The sequence below is a fragment of the Pan paniscus genome, chromosome 1 (genome assembly GCF_029289425.2).
Source record: "Pan paniscus chromosome 1, NHGRI_mPanPan1-v2.0_pri, whole genome shotgun sequence".
In the NCBI taxonomy this organism is placed as follows: Eukaryota; Metazoa; Chordata; class Mammalia; order Primates; family Hominidae; genus Pan; species Pan paniscus.
In genome coordinates, this window is record NC_073249.2 from 88422103 (window position 1) to 88450037 (window position 27935).

At 42.6% G+C, this 27935-nt stretch overlaps 2 non-coding genes and 2 pseudogenes across 2 annotated transcripts; 3 read left to right on the forward strand and 1 right to left on the reverse strand.

Annotated features, from left to right (window-relative positions):
- Positions 1–5659: 5659 nt before the first annotated feature.
- Positions 5660–5733, forward strand: TRNAN-GUU (transfer RNA asparagine (anticodon GUU)). The gene has a single exon. It is a non-coding gene; the product is annotated as a tRNA-Asn (tRNA).
- Positions 5734–9591: 3858 nt separating this feature from the next.
- TRNAE-UUC (transfer RNA glutamic acid (anticodon UUC)) lies at positions 9592–9663 on the forward strand. The gene has a single exon. It is a non-coding gene; the product is annotated as a tRNA-Glu (tRNA).
- Positions 9664–17107: 7444 nt separating this feature from the next.
- Positions 17108–25852, reverse strand: LOC100973843 (small ribosomal subunit protein uS5-like; annotated as a pseudogene).
- LOC129397332 (COMM domain-containing protein 6-like) lies at positions 18862–20286 on the forward strand (annotated as a pseudogene).
- Positions 25853–27935: the final 2083 nt, after the last annotated feature.

Sequence of the window (27935 nt, forward strand, 5' to 3'; positions counted from 1 at the left end):
CTCCTTCCCCAGCCACCCTTGTGATCGCCCAGTGGGCCCATGAACAAAGTGGCCATCGTGGCAGGGATGGAGGTTACACATGGGTTCAGCAACATGGACTTCCACTCACCAAGGCTGACCTGGCTACAGCCACTGCTGAGTGCCAAATTTGCCAGCAGCAGACACCAACACTGAGTCCTCAATATGGCACCATTCCTTGGGGTAATCAGCCAGCTACCTGGTGGCAGGTTGATTATATTGGACCTCTCCCATCATGGAAAAGTCAAAGCTTTGTCCTCACTGGAATAGACACTTACTTGGGATATGGGTTTGCCTATCCTGCATGCAATGCTTCTGCCAAGACTACCATCCGTGGACTCATGAAATGCCTTACCCACCGTCATGGTATTCCCAACAGCATTGCCTCTGACCAACGCATTCACTTTATGGCAAAAGCAGTGTGGCAGTGGTCTCGTGCCCATGGAATTTACTGGTCTTACCATATTCCCCATCATCCTGAAGCAGCTGGATTGATAGAATGGTGGAATGGCCTTTTGAAGTCACAATTACAATGCCAACTAGGTGACAATACTTTGCAGGCCTGGGGCAAAGTTCTCTAGAAAGCCGTATATGCTCTAAATCAGCATCCAATATATGATAGTGTTTCTCCCATAGCCAGGATTCACGGGTCCAGGAATCAAGGGATGGAAGTGGAAGTGGCACAACTCACCATCACCCATAGTGTTCCACAAGCAAAATTTTTCTTCCTGTTCCCATGACATTACATTCTGCTGGCCTGGAGGTCTTAGTTCCAGGGGGAGGAACACTGCCACCAGGAGACACAAGAATGATTCCATTAAACCGGAAGCTGAGATTGCCACCTAGACACTTTGGGCTCCTCCTACCTTTAAGTCAACAGGCTAAGAAGGGAGTTACAGTGTTGGCTGGGGTGATTGATCCAGACTATCAAGATGAAATCAGTATACTGCTCTATAATGGAGGTAAGGAAGAGTATGCATGGAATACAGGAGATCCATTAGGGCATCTCTTAGTATTACCCTGCCCTACAATTATAGTCGATGGGAAACTACAACCGCCCAATCCAGGCAAGACTACAAATGGTCCAGATCCCTCAAGAATGAAAGTTTGGGTCATTCCACCAGGAAAAAAAAACTATGAACTGCTGAGGTGCTTGCTGAAGGCAAAGAGAATATAGAATGAGTAGTAGAAGAGGGTAGTCATCAATACCAGCTATCACCACGTGACCAGCTGCAGAAACGAGGACTGTAATTGTCATGTGTATTTCCTCCTTCTTTTGTTAAAAACATGTTTGTGCATGTATACACTTGTACTAAGAAAATATCATCATTTTATTTCCTTTTTCTTTATCATGTGACATAAGATTTATTGACTTCATATCAGAATTTAAGTATGTTAACTTTGTGTAATAGTATTTGGGTTGGGGATTGGTGCATTTCTGGTTGTACAAAGGATAGTTGTATTATGTTAGGCATAATTATGACCTTATTATTGTCTTTATTTGAAGACTATGTATGATCTCAGAAGACGTGTATGGGTTTGAGTTTACAAGGGGTGTACTTGTGATGGTTAATACTGAGTGTCAACTTGATTGGATTGAAGGATGCAAAGTATTGATCCTGGGTGTGTCTGTGAGGGTGTTGCCAAAGGAGATTAACATTTGAGCCAGTGGGTTAGGGAAGGCAGACCCACCCTTAATCTGGTCAGCACAATCTAATCAGCTGCCAGTGAATATAAAGCAGGCAGAAAAATGTGAAAACATGAGACGGGCCTAGACTCTCAGCCTAGATCTTTCTCCCATGCTGGATGCTTCCTGCCCTCAAATATCTGACTCCAAGTTCTTCAGTTTTGAGACTCAGACTGACTCTCCTTTCTCTTCAAGGTTGCAGACAGCCTATTTTGGGAATTTGTGATCATGTAAGTTAATACTTAATAAACTCTCCCTCTCTATGTATATATAATTTATTATATAATTATATAATAAACTCCATATATATTAGCCAGGGTCCCCTAGAGGGAGAGAACTAATATGAGCTATATATGTATATATATATGGAGTTTATTATATAATTATATATTATAAAATATATTATATATTTATAATATATTTTCTAAATAATATATATTTTCTAAATAATAGATAATATATTTTATATATAATATATAATATATTCTATATATAATATATATTATATGTAATATATAATATATTTTATATGTAATATATAATATATTTTATATATTATATATAATATATAGTACATTTTATATATAATATATTATATGTTTAATATATTATATATTATATATTATATATATTTTATGTTTAATATATTATATATTATATATTATATATTATATATATTTTATATATAATATATTATATATTATATATTTTATATTTTATATATAATGTATAACATATAATAAATATATATCATATAAATTATGTAATATCATATATATAATATATAATTAATTCTCTCTCTCTGTCTCGCTCTCTTCTATTAGTTCTGTCCCTCTAGGGAACTCTGACTAATACAATAGCCAAATAGTATTCCATGGTGTATATATGCCACATTTTCTTTATCTTTTTCGCGGCTGATGGACATTTAGGTTGATTCGATATTTCTGTGATTGTGAATAGTACGGCATTAAACATGGGGGCGCAGGTATCTGTCTGATATCTGGATTTCCTTTGCGTTGGATAAATACTCAGCTGTGAGTTTCCTGGATTCTACAGAAGTTGTACCTTTGTTTGCTTTTCTTTCTTTCTTTCTTTCTTTCTTTCTTTCTATCTTTCTTTCTCTTTCTATCTTTCTTTCTTCCTTTCTTTCTTTCTCTTTCTCTTTCTTTCTTTCTTCCTTCATTTCTTTCTCTTTCTTTCTTTCTCTTTCTCTTTCTTTCTTCCTTCCTTTCTTTCTCTTTCTTTCTTTCTTTTTCTTTCTTTCTTTTCTCTCTCTCTTTCTTTCTTTTTTTTGACGGAGTCTTGCTCCAGCCCAGACTGGAGTGCCATGGCATGATCCTGGCTCACTGCAACTTCTGCCTCCCAGGTTCAAGCGATCCTCCTGCCTCAGCCTCCCAACTAGCTGAGCTTACAGGCATGCACCACCACACCTGGCTAATTTTTTTATATTTCTAATAGAGACGCAGTTTCACCGTGTTGGCCAGGCTGGTCTCAAATTCCTGACCTCAGGTGATCCACCTATCTCGGCCTCCCAAAGTGTTGGGATTACAGGGGTGAGCCACCATGCCCAGCCTGCTTTTCTTGAGAAATTTCTATGCTGTTTTTTTTTATGGTGAGTGTACTTATTTACTTTTCTGCCAACGGTGTCTAAGACCTACCTTTTTTCTGCCTCATCATCTGGATTTGTTAGGTTTTGGGGTGTTTTCTTTTGTCTGTTAAATAATGTCTCTTCTAACTGGGGTAAGATGATATCTCATTGTGGTTTTGATTCGTATTTTTCTGACCACTTGTGATGTTGAGCATTTTCTTCATACAACTGTTGGTTGACCATTCCCATGTCTTTTTTTTGGGAAATGTCCTTTGCCTACTTTCTAATGGGATTATATTGGGGGCGTGTGTGTGTGTGTGTGTGTGTGTGTGTGTGTGTGTTTGCTTACTGCCAACATGTTCGAGTTGCTTGCCTATTCTGGATGTATAAAATCAATCTTTAGAGATCCAGCTAGTTAGAACACTCTGGCAGCAAGGGTGGAAATGTGGAGTTAAAGGAATCAGTGGGTGAAACACAGCAGCTAAGCTGACCAAAGAGCTTTTGGTGGTTGGGTGTCAGGATAGAGTTCTAGCTGATGGTCTCAATCTCATCTCAAAATAACAAGAAACACACTGAGAATGCCCCTATATTCTGTGCCCAGATTTGATCTCTAAATTTTCCCATTTTCTCTTTCCCACAGATCAGCTCTGCTCTTCATCCGTTTGTTCATTTCTGTATAGATCTTATTGTGAGTCTTATGGCTTCCCCCAAAGGAAACTGCAGAGCTCTGTCTACTTCACCCTACAGCTTCTGTGCATATCAGGAAAGATATTTTCATATATGTTCTCTACACTGACATTTGGCTGTACATTTGTTCTTATACCACTGCAATCGTGCCTCTCTAATTTTGATTTCACAGAGTATGCACCATTCCCATTCTTTTCTTGCCAGCCTATGCCTCTTCCTGGCATGATCCTTCTGTTTATAAACAGTGTTCATCGCTAGTCTGATCTGCATTCTCAGCCCTTTTGAGCTCTACTTAAAGTGGTAGTAGGCAATTACTTTGCCATTCAAGTAGCTGAGCCAGTGTTCATGGATTACTGCAGTTACACCCCTTTTAGGTCATGCAACTACCATGTCTCACTTTTTTTTTCAAATAATTATTTATGAGGACCTCTTAAGAAAGGTTAAGGGGAAAAAATGTCTTCCAACTCTGTGGATCCAGGGCCTCTTTGATGTCTCTCAAAGTTTCTAGCAAATCTCGCCACTGGAACTTTTAACAGAAATGTTTGAATCAAACCAATAAGTATACTGGAGACATAGAAGTCTTCCATCTGGGGCTGCTTGACCATCAAGCCAGAAAATAACATCCTATTATTTTCCGTTTTATAAAGCTCATTTTGACCTGGTCTTTTACATAGAGTCAACTAAATTGTTGCTATTTGAAAGACTTAACTGTATGGACTTACAATATTGGGTGTGACACTGTTTTCTCAGCCTAAGTGAGATGTATGGGTGGCCTGGGTTTCTGTAATAGAAACCTCTGAACATGTCATGGAAGCTACTGGTAGAAATATTAGAGGGTTTCATAAAAATTGTCCAGACTGTAGAAAACTTCAAAAAGTTAACAGCTTTGCAAATGCCAAAGATTTGTGGGAATTACATTCATTACTACAATTGATTTTCTTGAGTCAAAATAATTGATAGATCTGGTGCATGTTTCAGTGTAAAACTTAAATATAATCGAACTAATCATAAATTAGTGATTCCCTATGAAAAGCCATGACCCATCAGGGATACTTTTGATTGTTTGGAGCGGAGGGGTGCTTATTTGTTCAACTTGCTCAATCTCTTGTGTCCCAGATGTCTTTGTACCTTCCCATGGGATATTTAGTACTTTCCCATGGGCTATTTAAGCTTGAGAATCATATTCTGGGAGTGCTTCAGAGCTCACTTCCACACTTAACTTACCTCTTTGAACAAACACTTAGCATGTAGGTTTGAAATTCAGAAAGAAGTGATGTAACTGGGCTTCAAAAAACTACCGATTTAAGGACATCAAGTTGACTTCCTAAGTGTGGATCTCTAGTTCAAATCAGCAATGAGCTATTCTCCCAACACTCACCACACCCTTTCTCCATTCCCCATTTCCTCAAGCCAATAGTAAATTTGATTTTACTCGTGTCTGGGTCTCGACTTTGGGAGTCAATTGCTTTCTGCTGCTGCTAAGAAACTGGGGAGGAAGCAAGCAAGTATCTGAATGTCACATAGCAGGAATGGTTTCATGTTGTAGGTTTTAGAATTACCCAACTCAGACTTAGACTTGCAGTCACGTAGTAGTGAACCAGAACTCTAGGTAGCGAAATCGTCATGTGTTTACCTAAATATCTATAAATATGATCTGCAAGCACAGTCCATTCGTGTCAGTCTCTGTGGCGCAATCGGTTAGCGCGTTCGGCTGTTAACCGAAAGGTTGGTGGTTCGAGCCCACCCAGGGACGGCTGAAATTTTAGATTCCAATTCCTTTGTTACTATTTTTCTCCATTCTTCTTTTCAGATCCAGAAGTTCTACTTCTAACCTAAAATCCTACACAATGGTTGCTTTGTAAAACACGTTTCATAACATCCTCCACCCTACACGTTTAGAGGTCCTGTAGTACTGAACTAGAGGCTCCTGTACTTTTCCCTCCAGAAACAAATCCTTTGAGAGCTGCTTTCCTGCAGAACCTCGCAGCCAGCAAGACTTTGCAGGTGAGTGCTGGTACTAAGGAAAACAAGTATGGCTCTCTCGCTCAATTAATTCCCACAGCAGATGCTAAAGAGCTGGAGAAACCCAATGACCTCTCTGAAATTTTAAAGGGTGCAGGGCAGCAAAACTCCACCTCCATTCTCTTAGGGTCCCGACTGCACCTGAGAATTACGTTAATAGACTATAGATCGAATTTCTTTAATACAAGTTTTACGTGGCACGGGAACACTTATGAGGAAATAGAGATGAGAAGAAGCAGTTAGAGTTAGTAATTTATATACTAAATTGGATGAAGAGCGGTAAGTTGTGAAGAAGCAACTAAACTATGTGGAAAGGCTTAAAAAATAAGAGTTGTTTTTACAAGATCTCTATAGAAAAGTGCCTTTAAAAATTTAAATATTTTAAGTTAAAACCTTAAATAGTTTCTGGCCGGACGCGGTAGCTCACGCCTGTAATCCCAGCACTTTGGGAGGCAGAGGCGGGTGGATCACGAGGTCAGGAGATCGAGACCATCCTGGCTAACACAGTGAAACCCCGTCTCTACTAAAAATAGAAAAAATTAGCCGGGCATGGTGGGGGGCGCCTGTTGTCCCAGCTACTCAGGAGGCTGAGGTAGGAGAATCGTTTGAACCTGGGAGGCGGAGGTTGCAGTGAGCTGAGATCGTGCCACTGCACTCCAGCCTGGGCGACAGAGCAAGACTCCGTCTCAAAAAAAAAAAAAAAAACTTAGTTTCTGATGGTATCTGATTCAAATTATGGGCCTGGAGGAAATAATAGGTGATAGAGGTGGGTCTTGAAATAAGTTGGCATTTCCTTGCCATGTAACTGTCTCAGATGTTATCATAAAGAATCCTCAAACAAGAGAATTTCAACTTGTTCATATAGGAAGAAAGGGGGCTCTTTTGCTAGTAAGGGAGGCTCAGGGAGATTTGTAGGTTCAAAGCACTCAGATTCATAATAATCTGCTCAACTGTCTCATTTCCATTCCCACTGTTGATGAATACACCAACTGTCACAGAAGAGGCATGCTCAGACTATGAATTTAACTTGGGTTTTAGTTTTTTAACCTGCAGGATCCAATTTTAGGTTCATATCTTGGCTATTCAAGATATACACACACATATCCTATTTTTTCTGTTTTGTCTGTAACTATGGAACTCTTACTGGATAGAAAGTGGTATACAGATCATGGGAATGTGAATAGTTACAACCACTTTGGAAAGCTATTTGGACATACCTGCCACAGCTGAACATATGTATGCATGTTTCAGTAATTTTTTCTGAGGTATATACCTAAGAGAAAACAGTATAACTATATAGATATAGAGGTAAAGATAGATAAATGGGCAGATAGTCTCCAAAATATATGTACAAAATTTTTCAAGAAACCATTATTTAAAATGTTATTTAGTATAACATAAACTGTACATATTTAAAGTATACAAAATGATGTTTTGACGTATGTATACACCAGTGAATCCAACACTATCATTAAGGTAGTGAGCATATAGGCCGGGTGTGGTGGCCTATGCCTGTAATCCCAACACTTTGGGAGGCCAAGGTGGGTGGATCACCTGAGGTCAGGAGTTTGAGACCAGCCTGACCAACATGGTGAAACCCCATATCTACTAAAAATACAAACATCAGCCGGGCATGGTGGCACGTGCTTGTAATCCCAGCTACTTGGGAGGCTGAGACAGGAGAATCACTTGAACCTGGCAGGTGGAAGTTGCAGCAAGCCAAGATTGCACCATTGCACTCCAGCCTGGGCAACAAGAGCAAAACTCCGTCTCAAAAAAAAAAAAAAATATATATATATATATATATATATATATATATATATATATATATATATATATATATATATAGTGAGCATCTCCATCACCCCCAAGCAGTTTCCCTATAGCCTTTTGTAATTCCACAATTCCACCCTCCTGCTCCTTACCACCTCACACTCCCTCTTACCCGCCCATCCCCAAGCCAACCACTGATCTGCTTTTTGTCAATATAGATAAGTTGGCATTGCCTAGAGTTTTATGTAAATGAAATCATACAGCATGTCTTCTTTTTTGTTTGGTATGATCTCTCAGTCCATTCAGGTGCTATAACAAAATGCCATAGACTGGGTGGCTTATAAGCAACAAAAATTTATTTCTTATGGTTCTGGAAGTTGGGAGGTCCAAGATCAAGGTGCTTGCACATGTGGTTTCTGGTGAGGGCCTGTTTTCTCACAGAAAGCAGTCTTTTAAGAAGCCTCACATGGTGAGGGTCTCTTTTATAAGGACACTAATCCTATTCATGAAGGCTCCACCTTCATGACCTAATTACCTCCCCAAAGCCCCACCTCATAATATCATAACCTTGGGAGTTAGAATTTTAACATATGAACTTGGGGTGTGTGTGCAAACATTCAGTCCATTGCATATAGTCTGTCTCTTTAATTTTAGACATTCTAATTTATGTGTAGTGGTATCTTCACACCCACTAGGATGGCTATAATTTTTAAAACAACAGAAAATATAAAGCATAGGCAGAAATGTGAAGAAAAATGAAGCCATCTTAAACAAATTCGGTGGCATTAAGTATGTTCACACGGTTGTGCAACCACCATCTCAATCTAGTTCCAAAACATTTTCATCAAAAGAAAGTAAAACCCCATATCATTATGTGATTACTCCACATTCCCCAGCCCCTGGCAGCCATTACTCTGCTTTCTGTTCCTATAGATTTACCTATGCTGGTGGGAATATAAGTGACTTAGTAATTCCACTACTAAATAGATAACCCCAAAAAATAAAAAACAGATGCTCAAACAAATGCTTGTACATAAATGTTCATAGCAGCATTATTCACAACAGCCAAAAGGTGGAAACAACCAAAATGCCCATCAACAGATGAATGGATAAAGGAAATGTGGTATATACATAAAATGTTATTTAGCCATAAGAAGAAATGAAGTACATACTATGACATGAATGAACCCAAAAATATTATGCCAAGTGAGAGAAGCCAGACAAAATGTGACACATTATGTGATTTCATTTCTATGAAATGTGTAGAATAGGTAAATCCATTTCAGGTTCCAGGAAACAGAGCAAGGCCTCAAAGATGGGTGCAGCTCCAGGTAAGCAGGTCTCCCAGGCTCTGACTGCTCCTCCCTCTGCACTGGTGAGGGGCATATTTAGAGGTCAGGAATAGGATCCTTTGGGGAGGGGGGCAAAAAAGACACATTTTTTCTCAATCAACTGTGGGGAAACTATATAAGTGAAGGAGATGCAGATTTTAGGAGGAAGAAAGAAAAAGGGAGGGAGGCAGGAAGGGAGATGAGAAACTCCCATGTCAGAGGGAGTCTGTGACAAAAATGATTTGGGAAATATTTTTCTCTTCCCCGGCTTGACTTATGACAATCTTTCTTCCAACGTTTCTGCCCCTAAATCCTTCTGCCACCCTCTGGCCCAGGCAGCAGTCACTGCATCCAGTACTATACACATCATTGCAAAATATTCTTAAACACATTCCTATAGGTTTCTAACATGTGCCTGAGGTGGTTGAGGCGTCTGTCCTAAGATCTTTGCCCAGAAGGTGCTGCCCACAGTGTGTCATCACACCTCCCTGGTGGTCTAGTGGCTAGGATTCGGCGCTTTCACCGCCGCGGCCCGGGTTCGATTCCCGGTCAGGGAAGTTTGCTTTTTTCCTTTCTGATATCACTGCAGTGGTTTCCACCAAAGCCATGTTCAGTGATCTTCAGTTCAAGGCGGTGAACACTGCATGTGCCTTTCAACCTCTCCCAGATGATCCTGAAGTCAGTCTTGAAAACCGCGGGGCAATGTCATTAGGGAGCCCCTGACAAGTAAGAACGTTGACAAGTTAGTGTTGTCAAGTAACTTGTCATCATAGGAGGTTCACTTTCGTCTATTCGTCTTACGGGTAAAGTTAACTAACTTATTACCATATAAAAATATGTTTCTATTTTTACAAAAGACCAAACGAATTAAGAGAGGTTTTCCATGTTTCAAATATGCAAATTAGCATAATGGACTAGTTTGTTTTCCGATTTGGAACACCTGTTACCAGAGGAAACAGTAGCGCATCTGGTAAAATAACCTGGGCATCTACTACATCTCTGAAATGTAAACAAACCGCCCTTAAGGGTTTAAATGAGAACTCCGCAGGAGGTGGGGGAGGGAGAATTACATTTATTCTTAAAACTGTGCCTATGCCAATTCATCAAACCTTTCTAGATTTAGAAGACATTTGAAATAACTCACTTGTTTCATGTAAAAATTACTTATATTGATTTTTAAAAATCAAGCCGGGAGCGTTGGCTCCCAGCACTTTGGGAGGCGGGCAGATCACGAGGTCAAAGATCGAGACCATCCTGGCCAACATGGTAAAACCCAGTCTCTACTAAAAATACAAAAATAAAAATACAAAAATTAGCTGGGCGTGGTGGTGCGGGCCTGTAGCCCCAGCTACTCGGAAGGCTGAGCTGTAGTCCCAGCTACTCCTTGAACCCGGGAGACGGAGGTTGCAATGAGCTGAAAGCGCACCACTGCACTCCAGCCTGGCGACAGAGCGAGACTCAGCCCCCAAGAAGTAAAAATAAAAATCAGTAATTCTCAATAGAGTGGGGCTGAGGTGAGTCTGAATCTGCCTACCTTTTTACTCCATACAGGCAGTCCCCATTCCCTGGATACTGATGTACAGGATGTCAGTAGTGCCTTGCAGAGAGGCGTGCCTGCAAGCAAACCTTAACTGCTCCGGAGGGCAGTGACAGCCGCAGCCGCGGCGATAATAGAATGCGTGTGATCAAGAAAGCAAAAAAGCAAACTTTCCTAACCGGGAATCGAACCTGGGCGCTGGCAGTTAAAGCACTAGAATCCTAGCCACTAGACCAACAGGGAGAGACAGCTTAGGTACCTGGGCAGCACCTTTTGGAAAAATATCTTAGGACTGACGTTTTAACCACTGCAAGCGTAGGTTATAAACTTTTAGGAGTGTCTGGAAAATGTTCTTAAAATTTCAAATAATTAGCCGGCCAGGCGCGGCGGCTCACGCCTGCAGTCCCAGCACTTTGGGAGACCGAGGTGGGCAGATCACCTGAGGTCAGGAGTTCAAGACCAGCCTGGCCAACATGGTGAAACCCCGTTTCTACTAAAAATATAAAAAATTAACCAGGCATGGTGACGGGCGCCTGTAATCCCAGCTACTCCGGAGGCTGAGGCAGGAGAATCACTTGAACCCGGGAAGTGGAGGTTGCAGTGAGCCGAGATTGGGTCATTGCACTCCAGCCTGGGCAACAAGAGCAAAACTCTGTCTCAGAAAAAAAAAAAAATCATGCTAATTATTTAAATTCTTAATTTTTCTTTACATAGAATGACAAATAAGAGCAAATAAAAAGCCCATCATAGGAAGGACTATGGAAGAAAGGAAAAAGCTTTATAGTTCACTACCCTTCACAGCACTTTTCTTGCTGCTTTTTTCAGAAGAGGTTGCATTTTCACTTTGCACTAGACCTGACAATTTATGTAGCTGATGCTGGTACCAGAAGGTAAGATCAGTTTCCTGGGGTACATTTTTGGTATAGTGGTTAAGGCTTTTTTCTCAAACTTCCCAGTGGGAGTTTAAGTCTTGGTTTTGTCCTTCATTTTTCTTCCTTCCCACTATTAAGCTCCTGTTGCTGTGGCCATCAAGATTTTCTATTGTTCTGGGGCTCAAGCAGACAAGGAACCCAAGAACACCCAGGCCACACCTTCCACCCAGGAGTCCAGCTGGGCCCTATGCCCAAATGATTGCTTTTTCTCTTTGCCCACTCCATCAAGGGTGACAGCTTCTTCCTAGTCAATTCTTTGCCATCGTCTCACTCCCCGCCTTCCTCAATCCAGAATCTGAGCAGGAAACGAATCTGGTCAAAGCACGTGGTTGGATTTTCGTGACCCAGTGCTTCAAAAAGGCCAAACCTCACCTCTGCTCCACCTGCCCCCACTCTTGGATCCAGCAGCCTCACACTTCCCAGGCCTCTGCCCTGACATCTGCCTCCCTAGAAGGATGAAGAGCAGCAGCGCCTGGAATTCCAACCACCTGCCACAGTCTTGCATGGCACAGGTGAGTTTTGTGGGAGATGGGGTGGGGTGGAGAGTAGACAATGTTTCTGGCATTTTCACGAATGGCCACTCTGATGCTGGCCTCTCGCTCTGTCCTGCCAGCAAAGGGTCAGACTAGGTGGTGGCCTGGGAGCAAATGGGGCATGAGCAATCAATGCTTCCTACCTATCTGGGCCCAGTGTAAAAGTGGGCAGTTAGAGGAGATGTTGTTGACTTTAGATTCATCTCCTTCCTCATTAGCATAGTTGGTGAGTATTCCCTTCTGTCCTGACAGATCTGGATTTGATCCCCCTGCCATTTAACTAATTTGTTACCACTTCACTTTTGTTTATTCATTTATTTCCTGGCTTACAATTAACCAATTCATTACCATATAGATATATGGTTTTTATTTTACAAAAAATCTAAATGGATTATGTGTGGCATTCTTGACCTCACAAGCTCAGTAAAGGGTATTGGCTGGCTCTGGACTTCCCTAATAAGCCACATTAAACACCTGGTGACAGCTGCCAGTGCAAAGGTCAAGGGCTGCTAATACCGGACTGCCTAGAACTCCATGATTTTAACTACTTTCAGGATTTCAAAGTGGGGGAAAGTTTTATTAATTACTAATACTATGACTGTGCTAATCCACCCATTCTAGATTTAGAATATTCCTGAGAGACTGCATGTTTCCGTGGCAAAATTAAACGTACTCAGGAGGCCAAGGCAGGAGGATCGCTTGAGCCCAGGAGTTTGAGAGCAGACTGGGCAGCATAGCATAACATCTCTTAAAAAAAAAAAAAAAAAAAAAAGAAGAAGAAATAGAGAAAAAATTAAACAAAAGTATACATTAGTGATTCTCAACATGGGTGGGCCTAGTCCCCTTAAGGAGCATTTCAGAATTCCTCAATGGACATCAGCCTTTGCAGCCTCCCTACCCATCAGGTGCTGATGAGATTAGCAACCAGATGTTTGGCCTCCCCATTTGCTTCCCTTGAGAATTGTGACTAGCGATATTAGGAGCTCACTACCATTCTTAATTTACCCCTTTGAGTAAACGATCAACATTTTTCTTTTAAACATGTATTTCAGGCCGGGTGCAGTGGCTCATGCCTGTAATCCCAGCACTTTGGGAGGCTGAGGTAGGCAGATCACTTGAGGTCAGGAGTTCCAGACCAGCTTGGCCAACATGGTGAAACCCCATCTCCACTAAAAATACAAAAATTAGCCAGGCATGGTGGTGCATGCCTGTAATCCCAGCTACTTGGGAGGCTGAGGCAGGAAAATCACTTGAACCTGGGAGGCAGAGGTTGCAGTTAGCTGAGATCGTGCCACTGCACCCCAGCCTGGGTGACAGAGCAAGACCCTGCCTCAAAAAATAAATAAATATAAATATATATATATGTATATACACATATATGTATGTATGTATTTCAGAAAGAAGAAATGATACTGGACTACAGAAGTATTACTGAGATGCTGTGGTCATCAGGCCAAGGGTCGTGGATGGGAATCTGTGGGGAGGCATTCCCCCATGCCCACAGTCCCCTCACTCTTTAGCCAGAGTATTGTTAGGTTTGGTTCTTGACCAAGGTCTCAGGCTCAACTCATGTGTGTGTGCTTCAATATGGGTTGGTTCCTTCCTCCATTCCTTCCTTCCTTCCTTCCTCCCTCCCTCCCTCCCTCCCTCCCTCCTTCCCTTTTCTTTCTTTCTGTATTGAGGCCAGAGTCTCACTCATTGCCCAGGCTGGAGTGCAATGGTGTGATCTCGGCTCACTGCAACCTGCGCCTCCCGGGTTCAAGCGATTCTCTGCCTGAGCCTCCAGAGTAGCTGGGATTACAGGCACCCACCACCACGCCCGGCTAATTTTGTATTTTAGTAGAGACAGGGTTTCACCATGTTGGTCAGGTTGGTCTCAAACTCCTGACCTCAGCTGATCCACCCGCCTCAGCCTCCCAAAGTGCTGGGATTACAGGTGTGAGTCACAGTGCCCAGCCTATTGATCTGTCTTTGAATTCACTAATCTTGTCTCCTGCTGTGTCCAATTTGCTGTTAAACCCATTCAGAGGGTTCTGTTCTAGAAGTTTTTGTCTCTATTCCAATTCTCTGTTGAAATTCTTCTCATCTACTTTCCATCTTTTCCTCTATTTTTTAAAAATAAAATTGTGATTATTTTAAAGTTCTTGCCTGTGAACTTAAACAATTGGCTTATATTTGTTTCTGCTTCTACTGTTTGCTTTTTTCTCTTGACCATTGGTCACATTTTCCTTTCTCTTCACATGTCTCCTAATTTTTATTGTATGCTGAACATTATGTAAAAAATAACTAGAGGCCGGGCTGGTGGCTCACACCTGTAATCCCAGCACTTTGGGAGGCTGAGGTGGGCAGATCATTTAAGGTCAGGAGTTCAAGACCAGCCTGGCCAACATGGTGAAACATGGTGAAACTTCATCTCTACTAAAAGTACAAAAATTAGCTGGGCATGGTGTCTTGTGCCTGTAATCCCAGCTATTCAGGAGGCTGAAGCAGGAGAATCACTTGAACCTCAGAAGTGGAGGTTGCAGTGAGCCAATATCATGCCACTGCACTCCAGCCTGGGTGACAGAGTGAGACTGTCTAAAAAAAAAAAAATATATATATATATATAGAGAGAGAGAGAGAGAGAGAGAATATACATATATATACACCCAGCCTGGGTGACAGAGCGAGACTCTGTCTCAAAAAAAAAAGCTTTATATAGATATATATATATAAAGCTTTTTTATATATAAAAATATATATATTTTTATATATAATATAAAATATATATAATTTTATATATAATATAAAATATATAAAATATTTTATATATTTTATATATATATAAAATATATATAATTTTATATTATATATAAAATATATATTTTTATATATAATATAAAATTATATATAAAAATATATTTTTTTACATATAATATAAAATTATATATATATTTATATATATAAAAGCTTTTATATATATATAAAGCTTTTTTTTTTTTTTTTTTGAGACAGAGTCTCGCTCTGTCACCCAGGCTGGAGTGCAGTGGTGCCATCTTGGCTTACTGCAAGCTCCACCTCCCGGGTTCACGCCATTCTCCTGCCTCAGCCTCCAGAGTAGCTGGGACTACAGGTGCCCACCACCACACCCGGCTAATTTTTTGTATTTTTAGTAGAGACGGGGTTTCACCATGTTAGCCAGATGGTCTCGATCTCCTGACCTCATGATCCGCCCGCCTCTGCCTTCCAAAGTGCTGGGATTACAGGCGTGAGCCACCACGCCCAGCCAAAAAAGCATATTTTTCTCTTTTTCTTTTCTTTTTTTTTTTTTGAGAAGGATTCTCACTCTGTCGCCCAGGCTGGAGTGCAGGGGCACAATCTCGGCTCACTGCAACCTTCGCCTCCCGGGTTCAAATGATTCTCCTGCCTCAAACTCCTGAGTAGCTGGGACTACAAGCATGAGCCACCACGCCCGGCTAACTTTTGTATTTTTTAGTAGAGATGGGGTTTCACCACATTGGCCAGCCTGGTCTCGAACTCCTGACCTCAAGTGATCCACTCGCCTTGGCCTCCCAAAGTGCTGGGATTACAAGGGTGAGCCACCATGCCCGGCCAAAATACAAGTTTTTCTTGAGTTGTCTTTGTCTCATGGATTTGTAGGAGTAGTTTTGATATTATGTTGTGAATATCTGCACCCCAGTCAGTCCTATTTCTCCCAAAAGGTATTGTATACTTTCACTTTTTTTCCCTCTTATCACTCACGGGCACACAAAATTGATTCAATCATCTCCCTCAGTTTATTGCACTTTATTTATTTATGTATTATTTATTTATTTTGAGATGGAGTCTCACTCTGTCACTTAAGCTGGAGTGCAAGGGCATGATCTTGGTTCATTGCAACCTCTGCTGCCCAGGTTCAAGCTATTCTCCTGCCTCGGCCTCCTGAGTAGTGGGGACTACAGGCATGCGCCGTCATGCCTGGCTAATTTTTGTATTTTTAGTAGAGACAGGATTTTTCCATGTTGGCCAGGCTGGTCTCGAACTCCTGACCTCAAGAGATCCACCCGTCTCAGCCTCCCAAAGTGCTGGGATTACAGGCATGAGACACCCCGCCCAGCCCTATTGCTCATTATAATCATTGATTGGGTAAGATCCCTGTTCTGTTATATTGTCTCATTATTTTCTCCTCATCTCCCATTCTTACACCAATTCCTCTCCCCTACAATGCACCCAGTTTTGTATATTTAGTCTGTTTTTTAAATATACATATTATTTCTAAAAATATTAGGCCAGGCACGGTGGCTCATGCCTGTAATCCCAGCACTTTGGGAGGCCCAGGCAGGTGGATCACCTGAGGTCAGGAGTTCAAGACCAGCTTGGCCAACATCGTGAAACCCCGTCTCTACAAAAATACAAAAAAATTAGCCAGGCATGAAGGCAAGTGCCTGTAATCCCAACTACTCAGGAGGCTGAGGTGGGAGTATCGCTTGAACTCAGGAGGGGGAGGTTGCAGTGAGCCAAGATCGTGCCACCGTACTCCAGCCTGGGTGACAGAGACTCCACCTCAAAAAAAAAAAAAATGAATCTGGAGATATAAAAGGTATCAGTGTTTGTGTATGTGAGAGTGTGTTTATTTAACAAAATGCAATATTGTATATTTGCAAAAATGGGTTTCTGCTATGAATTTTATGCTATTTCCTACTCCCTTTTCACTGTTTTTGTGAAAACAGTGTATTTTTATTCTCTCTCTTTTGCATCAGTAAACCAAGCCTAAGTAAATCTATGCATTAGTGATAGACATCTGGACTGCCTCCAATTCTCACCATCACACACAGTCCTGTCATGAATATTCTGATACATGTCTCCTTATAGACCTAGGTGCTAGTTTCTTAGATATAGAGTTAGAAGGATTGCTGAGTCTTAAAGCATACAGTTACTTAAATACTTCCAGGTTGCTTCCCAACGTGCTGTACCTGTTTAATTCCCATCAGCAGGACATGAAACTTCCCATTTGCCTATGTTTTATTTTATTTTATTCTATTCTTTTTTTTTTTTTTTTTAGACAGAGTCTCACTCTGTCACCTAGGCTGGAATGCAATGGCATGATCTCAGCTCACTGCAGCCTCTGCCTCCCAGGTTCAAGCGACTCTCCTGCCTCAGCCTCCCGAGTATGTGGGATTACAGGCATGCATCACCATGCCCAGCTAATTTTTGTATTTCTAGTAGAGATGGGATTTCACCATATTCATCAAGCTGGTCTCAAACTCCTGACCTCAGGCGATCCACCCGCCTCAGACTCCCAAAGTGCTTGGATTACATGCACGAGTCACTGTGCCCGGCCTCTCATTTGCCTATATGTTACCCAAGACATGACTTTCTAATGTTTACCAAAGATATAAATTGGTATCTCGCCATTTTAATTTATTTCCATTTCTCTGATTACTAGTGAGGTTCATTATTCTTCATATTTTTAGCTACTTAGCTTTCCCCTTCTTAAGTTGGACTATTCACATTCTTTACCCATTTTTTTTAATGTTAGGTATCCTGTTGGGTATTTTCTTTTCTTTCTAATTTCAGAAGTTCCTTGTATATTCTAGAATCTAGTTATAAATCCCTTGTTTGTTTTAGATATCATATCTTCTCCTTGTTATTATCTCTTCATCCATGATGTGCCTCATTGAAGTTTTTCATATCGAGTTGCTCAGATTCATCCATTTATTTTCCCTCTATGCTGTATGGTTTTACGATCTTCTATTTTAAAAATTCTTTCCCACCCCAAGATAACAAAAACGTTGTTCTGAATTTTTGTCTATTAGCTTCATGGTTTCATCTTTGACTTTTTGATATCTAATCTATTGGAAAGTGGTAACTGTGTGAGTTATAATCCAATTTTATTTTCCCAACATACTGTAAGTCAGTTTTCTCAAGATTATCCACTAAACAACTCATTAATTCAAATATTATATCATATATGAAATTTCCGTTCACACTCAGGTCTGTTTCTGGATTCTGTATTCTGTTCCATTGGGTACTTATTTATTCTTGTGTCAGTGCTACACAGTTTTTAAAATTTACTATGGCTATTGTCTTTTTTTTTTTTTTTAATAGAGATGAGGGTATCGCCACATTTGTTGCCCAGGCTGGTTTCAAACACCTGAGCTCTGAAGGGGGCTAGCCCCTCCACACCTGTGGGTATTTCTCCTCAGGTGGGACAAGAGACTGAGAAAAGAAATAAGACACAGAGACAAAGTATAGAGAAAGAACAGTGGGCCCAGGGGACTGGCGCTCAGCATACAGAGGACCCGCACTGGCACTGGTCTCTGAGTTCCCTCAGTATTTATTGATCACTATCTCTACCATCTCGGAGAGGGGAATGTGGCAGGACAATACGGTAATAGTGGGGAGAGGGTCAGCAGGAAAACATATGAGCAAAGGTCTCTGTGTCATAAATAAGTTTGAGGAAAGTTGCTGTGCCTTGATGTGCATGTACACAAACATCTCGGTGCATTAAAGAGCAGTATTGCCGCCAGCATGTCTCACCTCCAGCCCCAAGGCGGTTTTCTCCTATCTCAGTAAATAGAACGTACAGTCGGGTCTTACACCGAGACATTCCATTCCCAAGGATGAGCAGGAGACAGATGCCTTCCTCTTATCTCAACTGCAAAGAGGCCTTCCTCTATCACTAATCCTCCTCAGCACAGACCCTTTAAGGTTGTGGGGCTGGGGGACAGTCAGGTCTTTCCCTTCCCATGAGGCCATATCTCAGACTATCAGATGGGGAGAAACCTTGGACAATATCTGGCTTTCCTGGGCAGAGGTCCCTGCGGCCTTCCGCAGTGTATGTGTCCCTGGGTACTCGCGAGTAGAGAATGGCAATGACTTTTACCAAGCATACTGCCTTCAAACACTTTTTTTTAACAAAGCACATCCTGCACAACCCTAAATCCATTAAACCTTGAGTCAATGGCCAGGCGCTGTGGCTCACGCCTGTAATCCCAGCACTTTGGGAGGCCAAGGTGGGCGGATCACGAGGTCAGGAGATGGAGACCATCCTGGCTAACACGGTGAAACCCTGTCTCTACTAAAAATACAAAAAATTAGCCGGGTGTTGTGGCGGGCGCCTGTAGTCCCAGCTACTGGGGAGGCTGAGGCAGGAGAATGTGGTGAACCCCAGAGGCGGAGCTTGCAGTGAGCGGAGATGGCGCCACTGCACTCCAGCCTGGGAGACAGAGCGAGACTCTGTCTCAAAAAAAAAAAAAACAACCTGGAGTCAACACAGCACATGTCTCTGGGGCACAGGGTTGGGGCTAGGGTTACAGATTAACAGCATCTCAAGGCAGGCAGAAGAATTTTTCTTAGTACAGAACAAAATGCAGTTTTTTTGTTTTTTTTTTTTGAGACAGAGTCTCGCTCTGTCACCCAGGCTGGAGTGCAGCGGCGCAATCTCGGCTCACTGCAACCTCTGCCTCCTGGGTTCAAGCGATTCTCCTGCTTCAGCTTCCCGAGTAGCTGGGACTACACGTATGCGCCACCATGCCTGGCTAATTTTGTATTTTTAGTAGAGATGGGGTTTCACCATGTTGGTCAGGTTGGTGTAAACTCCTGACCTCAGGTGATCCACCCACCTCAGCCTCCCAAAGTGCTGTGATTACAGGCGTGAGCCACAGCGCCTGGCCAGAGCTTGTAGATTTTTTTTTTTTTTTTTTTTTTTGACAGTCTCGCTCTATCGCCCAGGTTGGAGTGCAGTGGCGTGACCTTGGCTCACTGCAAGCTCTGCCTCCCAGGTTCATGCCATTCTCCTGCTTCAGCCTCCTGAGTAGCTGGGACTACAGGCACCCGCCACCACGCCTGGCTAATTTTTTTGTGTTTTTAGTAGAGAGGGGGTTTCACCGTGTTAGCCACGATGGTCTCCAACTCCTGCCTGACCTTGTGATCCACCCACCTCGGCCTCCAAAAATGCTGGGATTACAGACATGAGCCACCACACCTGGCTGAGCTTGCAGATTTTCAATGGAAACTGGGTTTGGCTGTGAGCTGTGACAGTTGCAGATCTCTTAAGTATCCTTATGTTGCAGTGATGCTAAAAGTGGCACTCATTCAGGCCAAGTAAAGACCAAGTGTTTTGAAATGACAATTCCACAGTTTCAGAATTTATGCAGACAATTCAAGGAGATTGCTGCAGTTATTGAAACTATGTGAAATGGATTATTTGGTTGATAAATTACTATCATTCTAAAGTCATGGACTTCACTTTCTGCAACAAAACCGCATAAGAATGAAATATTTATTGAATGAAAATTGCACTTTTGTTTTTTTTCTTTTTTTTGAGATGGAGTTTCACTCTCTGTTGCCCAGGCTGGAGTGCAGTGGCATGATCTTGGCTCACTGCAACCTCTGCCTCCCGGGTTCAAGCGACTCTCCTGCCTCAGCCTCCTGAGTAGCTGATATTACAGGTGCCCACAACCACACCCCACTAATTTTTGTATTTTTAGTAGAGATGGGGTTTCACCATGTTGGCCAGGCTGGTCTCGAACTCCTGACCTCAGGTGATCCGCCCACCTCGGCCTCCCAAAGTGCTGGATTACAGATGTGCGCCACCACATCCAGCTGTTTTTCCATTTTTAAAAATAATTTTTAAAATTCAGACAAAAAAAGATAATAGCGGCCAGGCTCATTAGCTCACAACTGCAATCCCAGCACTTTGAGAGGGTGGGTGGATCGCTTGAGCTTGTGGGGGAAAGAAAGAGAGATCAGACTGTTACTGTGTCTATGTAGAAAGAAGTAGACATAAGAAACTGCATTTTGTGCCAGGTGCCTTGAACCCAGGAGCTGAGAACGTGCTAAGGAAGGAGACCACTACTACTCCTGCTGCCCTCCTCCCCCAACCTTGCCTAGTTCACAAGACAGGAGGAAAGAGAGAAAGCAAAAAGTTGGGAAAAAAACAAAAGTAAGATAAATAGCCAGACAACCTTGACACCACCACCTGGCCCTAGGAGTTAAAAAAAGTTATAATAATAACATCAACCCCTGACCTAAACTACTTGTGTTATCTATAAATTCCAGACACTGTATGAAAAAAGCATTGTAAAACTTTTTGTTCTGTTAGCTGATGCATGTAGCCCCCAGTCACGTTTCCCACACTTGCTCAATTTATCACGACCCTTTCATGTGGACCCCTTAAAGTTGTAAGCCTTTAAAAAAGCCAATAATTTCTTTTTCGGGGAGCTCAGCTCTTAAGGCGCAAGTCGGCCGATGCTCCCGGCCAAATAAACCACTTCCTTCTTTAATCCGGTGTCTGAGGAGTTTTGTCTGTGGCTCGTCCTGCTGCATTTCTTGGTTCCCTGACCAGGAAGTGATGGGATTAACAGAAGGTCAAGGCAGCCCCTTAGGCAGCTTATGCCTGCCCTGTAGAGCATCCCTGTGGGGGACTCTGGCCAGCTTGAGCCATGCAGATCCTGAGAGTGCTCCCGGGTAGGCATTTGTCCTGGTGGAACGCCTTGTCAGAGCAGTGCACAGCAGGCCCCCGCAGAGGATCAATGCAGTAGCTGAACACCGGGAAGGAACTGGCACTTTAAGTCCAGACATCTAAAACTTGGTAAGACTGGTCTTTGGAACTTGCCCACTCCATTTGAGTGGAAGCATGGCCTGATCACCCATGGCGTGCCTGTACCAGCACTTTGGTTTTTGTTTTTGACTTGACTTGAATTGCTTGATTCTTTGGTTTTAGTTTTGATTTTGATTTGACTTGAATTGCTTGATAAACAGGCATGCCTTTATTGGCACTTTGGTTTTGGTTCTGATTTTGACTTGGCTTAAATTGCTTGATGAACAGGTGTGCCATTAACAACACTTTGGTTTTAGTTTCGATTTTGATTTAGTGTGAATTAGACAAGTGAGTGACCTTTTACCCTTTCCTTCTTGTAGTGTGAATGTTGTTTTGTCTCAAGAGAAAAATAGGTCAGACACAAAGTAAGCCCACTCCGCTAGGAACTGTGTTAAAAAAATTTCAAAAAGAAAAATAAAAGGACAGTCATCAAATCATCAAAACTTACTCTATTAAAATGTATGTTACAGAACCTTAAGAAAGGTTTCGCAGGAGATTACAGAGTTAAGTTAACCCCCTAGAAGTTAGGAACTCTGTGTGAATTAGAATTGCCCTCTTTTGGTGTTGGATGGCCCACCGAGGGAACTATAGACAAGGAACAATTGGCTGTGTATTTAAGGTGGTGACAGGGGTCAGAGGACAGCCAGTGTACCTAGATTAAATTCCTTTATATTGACTCATGGTTAAATATAATATAGACAAAACCAGCATAAATTTAGCCCTGTTTAACAGCTTATTGCAAAAAAGCCAAAAGTAAAATAAGAGCAGCTTCGCCAGCAGACAGAGTTAAAAAGGGAGTCCCAGAAACAGCAAAAGAAGCCAGTTTTGCAGAAGCCACCAAAGATAATAGAAATTATTTCTCCACATGTCCCAGCCTACCCACCTTTACTGAAGCCAACAGCCCCCTCAGAAATGAGGTTCAGGAGCTAACAGGCCCCAGGTCTCACCTCAAAGGGGAGGATTGGAGCCTCGAGAGGCCAAGGAAGAAGGTCAAGATAGTCAAGTGGGCCATCTCAGATCTGGTCTTGCTGGAGCTATGCAAATGCCTCTCAGGAAGATGCGAGGACCTGTCTATTATAATGACCAGGCCCACATCTGGGGGGGCAACAGACTTTCATCTATCAGCCCTTTTCATCCATTGATCTACTAAACTGGAAACACCCTGAACCTGCCACCTTGCTCCCGGCAGCTAGAGCCCTGTCGAGCATAACTGTGCAGAGGTGTTGGATTCAAGTTTACTCTAGCAGACCTGACCTCCAGGACCAGCCTTGGGCATCAGTAGACTGGGAGCTATACAGCTTCAACCCACAAGGAGAGAGATATGCAGAATATGTGGTGGTAACCCTGGACACTGTCGTTAGGCTGAGCTCATTGCTTTAATTCGGGTCTTAGAACTCAGTGAAGGTAAGACTGTAAACATTTACACTGACTCTCAGTATGCCTGTTTAACCCTCCAAGTGCATGAAAAATTATACAAAGAAAAGGGCCTGTTAAACTCCAGGAAAAAGGGGAAAAAAGACCCAGAGAATGCAACTCAGCTTCAGTGTTTGCAGAGGTACTGAGAAGCACTTCTGCAGAGGCTAAGAGTTGGTAGAAAAAAGCAAGTAATATAAAAAAGATTTCAGGAATGCTTCAAGGAGCTGGCAAGAGCCTAAGTCAGTTTTATAAGAGACTCTATAAAACTCTGAGGCTGCTGAAAATCAGTATATAGTGAATACTTCATTTGTAAAGCAAGCCTACGGTAACAGCAAGCAGAAGCTGCAGGCATGAATACCACCTAGTCTATAAAAGTGGCCACCAAGGTGTATGTTAACTGTGACCAAGGAACAAAACTGGGAAAGAGCAAAAGAAAAAGAAAGACTAAGTGTGAAAAAGAGAATCAGAAGGAAACAGGAGAGACAGACAGCAGTGCATGGGGCAGGGCCCGTGCCATTGCCCGGCCCCGCCAGCTGGCTGTAGGAGCAGGAGAACTCAGAAAAAAAAAAAAAAAGTAAATTAAAGACTTAAGAAAAAAAAAGCCAATCTGTTAGCAACAGCTCTTATAAAAAAAAATTAGCAATGTGAGAGGATGTGGACATGGATGTAGACAAGAAAGAAGTCAAGTTAGGCAAGTATTCAAGAGCCAGACAAGGCTAGAGAGAGATTAATGTATGAGATGCAAAAAGAAAGGACACTAGAAGGGTAAATGTTCAGAAGCCAATAAAGGAAATGGCCAAGGCCGCAAGACAAAGAGGCCATCGGCCAAGGGCTGCTGCACCTTGGAGGAACCAAATACTGATCTGATCAGGCTGAAAGGAGCTGAAGAATGTAAAGACTAGGGCAGACTAGGCACCTTCTCATTAGGCTCCCAGGAGCCCATGGTCACATTAGAAGTTAAAAGCAGCAAGATTCTGCCGTAGCTGTATTCCAGCTTCTCACTGAAGGCTAAGCCACTAGATAAAGTTACAAAGGCCGGGTAGGGGGAAGAAACCCTCCTCTAAGAAACTTAAACAGGACAAAGAGCCATACATGTGAAAACTTGCTCATGGACTTTACAGAACTGCCCCGTGCTGGAGGCTATCGGTACATGCTAGTGTTTCTTTGCACCTTTTCAGGGTAAGTTAAAGTTTTTCCCCACCAGGACAGAAAAAGTACAAGAAGTGACTAGAGTACTGTTAAAAGACATTATCCCCAGGTTTAGACTACCTCTAACTTTAAAGTTAGACAATAGGCCAGCATCTGTAGCTGAAATAGTGCAAGATTTAACAAGACTGTTAAAAATAAAATGGAAGTTACACACAGCCTATCGGCCACAAACTTCAAGAAAAGGTGGAACACATGAACTGGACACTCGAGCAGCTACTGAAAAAAATATTGCCAGGAAATTCATTTAAGATAAAATCAGGTTTTTGCCTACGGTCCTCCTCCGAGTCAGGTGCACCCCCAACAAACAAACTAGGTATTTGCTGTATAAGATTTTGTTCGGTCGGCCACCCCTAAATCATAGGTCAAATTAAAGGTGACCTCCAGAAACTAAAGGAATTAACCTTTTTTTTTTAAATGCTTAATTCACTTTATTTTTCTTGTATAAAAACCCTATGTTGTAGCCACAGCTGGAGCCTGGGTCTGCTGCACGGAGACTCTGGTGTGGGTCTTGGCGAGGTGGTCAGTGAATTCTTGATAGGGAGACTTGGTAAATACAGTCTCCTTCCAGAGATCAGGGGTCAGGTAGCTGTAGGTCTTAGAAATGGCATCAAAGGTGGCCTTGGAGAAGTTGCCCAGGGTGGCAGTGCAGCCCTGGGCTGAGGTGTAGCAGTCATCGATACCAGCCATCATGAGCAGCTTCTTGGGCACAGGTGCGGAGACGATGCCAGTGCCCCTGGGTGCAGGCATGAGGTGCACCAGCACAGAGCCGCAGCGGCCTGTCACCTTGCAAGGGACGGTGTGGGGCTTGCTGATCTTGTTCCCCCAGTAGCCTCTGCGCACGGGGACAATGGAGAGCTTGGCCAGGATGATGGCCCCACGGGTGGCGGTGGCCACCTCCTTGGAGCACTTAACACCCAGACCGACGTGGTCATTGTAGTCCCCGATAGCAACAAACGCCTTGAACCTGGTGCGCTGGCCGGCACGGGTCTGCTTCTGCACTGGCATAATCTTCAAAACCTCATCCTTGAGAGAGGCCCCCAGGAAAAAGTCAATGATCTCTGATTCCATATTTCTGCATCTCAATCGTTTCTTCATATTTGCCTTTTTCCTCTTGTTTGGTGAGATGTGGCTTTCCACTCAGGTTTCCTTTTGCTTTGTCCAGCTTTGGCCTAGCCATAACCACCATACCTTGCTTAATGGGCAGGGAGAAGAGATAGATCTCCTCCAGGGACTTGATCTTCATGTCCTTGACAAAGCGGCCCAGCTTTGTGACAGGCATCCACTCCTTATCCTTGGCCTTGCCTCCGCGATCTCCGGGGCCTCGGCCCCGGCCCCGTCCATGGCCGCGACCCCGGCTCTGGATGCCACTGCCAAAACCTCCGTGGAAGCCACCACGGTTCCCCATCCCAGGGCCACCAGGGCCTCCGGGCCCCCCCCTCCACCCGCTGCACCGGTGTCATCCGCCATTTGTTGTTTTCTCGCAGAAGAAGAGGAATTAACCTTAAGAAAGCAAATACAGGCTTTAAAAATAGCCATACGAAGTGTTCATAATTAAATAAATGAAAATGCCTATAAGCCTGACACCCCTTTAAATCTAGTGACTCTGTTTAAAGCAAAATCTAATTTTTCTAGGATCCATATAGCATGGGCCCTATACTGTAACCTTGTCCACTCCCACTGCTGTTAAAGTTGCAGGTGTTGTGTCTTGGATCCACCACAGTTGGCTAACACCAGCAGCTCAAGACAAGTAGCAGCCAGCAGGATGCAGATTATCCAACCCTGATGATCCTGAGATGAGACCAAACTGCTGCTGAGGACGACAGCCGTGCTCTGGTCACTCCAGAGGCTGACCAGTCTGCGCATGGCTGAAGCTTGAGGAGACAACAAGCCCTGCTCTAGTCACACACCGGCAGCTGACTAGTCTATGCACAGCCGAAGCTTGAGGACTCATCAAGCAAGTAAATGTAGTTAAAAATCTTAAGACTAATAGTTTTCCTGTAATACTGTTTTCCTATTGTTCTGCCACTGTATCCAACCTTTTTCCCAGTAAGGACCTCTTTTGTCCTTGCTGGATATGAATATGCTGTACATTGTTTTGTTGTTGTTACCCCCTGCATAACCATGCTAGAAGAAACATCTATATAAGGTGTCCCCACTGTACACATACTACTTAGGAAACCCAGACCCATCCAGCCCAGCAACAATTCCAAGTCTTTCAGTCATTCTTTAAACATATAAACCAGAAGTTACCAGAACCTCCTCCTTTAGCAAAAAAAGAAAAAACCTATTTGCTCAGCTGGCTGAAAACATTGCTGGCAGCCTAGATGTTTCTTCACGTTATGTTTTAAAAAAGGCTAACATAAGAGACCAATGGCCTTGAGAAGCAAAAGAGTTAATGCCTCGAAGATAACTTTAACTAACTCTTTCCCCAAAGAGACACCACAAGCTCAAGTGTCTGGCTCTTAAAATCTTCTATTATTAAAAAATACTGTGTTATTCTCTAGGAAAAAGCTTTTAAGACCCAGTTAATAAACTAACCTGCTTAGGACATGACAAAGTTGATACATGTGCATATACAGGTTTAACACAGGTTTGATCCTAGGTCTTTATTTAGAAAATAGTTTCCAGCTACAAAAAATTTAAAACCCTCACTGTAAGTGCATTACTAGTAATAGCAACTTGCTTGCTGCTCCCCTGTGTATTATGCTTGCTCCTTCAAACGATAAAAGGTTTTGTAACTACCATGGTTCGTCAGAAAACTGCAACACGAGTGTATTACATAAAACATTATCACTCTGTCTTGCAAAAAGACTCAAAAGGTAAAAATAAAAGTGAGAACTCCCACTAATTAGTGAAAATTCTCAAAGTGGGGGATAAGGAAGGAGACCACTACTACTCCTGCTGCCTCCCCTCCATCTTGCCTAGTTCACAAGACAGGAGAAAAGAGAGAAAGCAAAAAGTTGGAAAAAAAAAAAAAAGTAAGATAAATAGCCAGACAACCTTGACACCACCACCCAGCCCTAGGAGTTAAAAAAAGTAATAATAATAACATCAACCTCTGACCTAAACTACTTGTGTTATCTGTAAATTCCAGACACTGTATGAAAAAAGCACTGTAAAACTTTTTGTTCTGTTAGCTGATGCATGTAGCCCCCAGTCACGTTTCCCACATTTGCTCGATTTATCACGACCCTTTCATGTGGACCCCTTAAAGTTTTAAGCCTTTAAAAAGGCCAAGAATTTCTTTTCCGGGGAGTTCGTCTCTTAAGACGCAAGTCGGCCGACGCTCCCGGCCAAATAAACCACTTCCTTCTTTAATCCGGTGTCTGAGGAGTTTTGTCTGCAGCTGGTCCTGCTACAGTGCCACTGCACTCCAGCCCAGGCAACAAAGAGCAAAACTCCATCTCAAAAAAAAGAAAAGAAAAGAAAATCTACAAGCTAGTTGGTGGACCTTGGACTTAGCATCCAGTGGCAGCTCACTGGACTCCTCCATGGGAGGTGTCTGGAGCTGGCATCGTGGACTCGAGCAAACCCTTCCCCCCTCCCCCAGTTATCAGTTACAATGAGTCTCCTTATTTTCTTTTGTCAAAATTCCGTTGATTATCCATGGACTTATGCA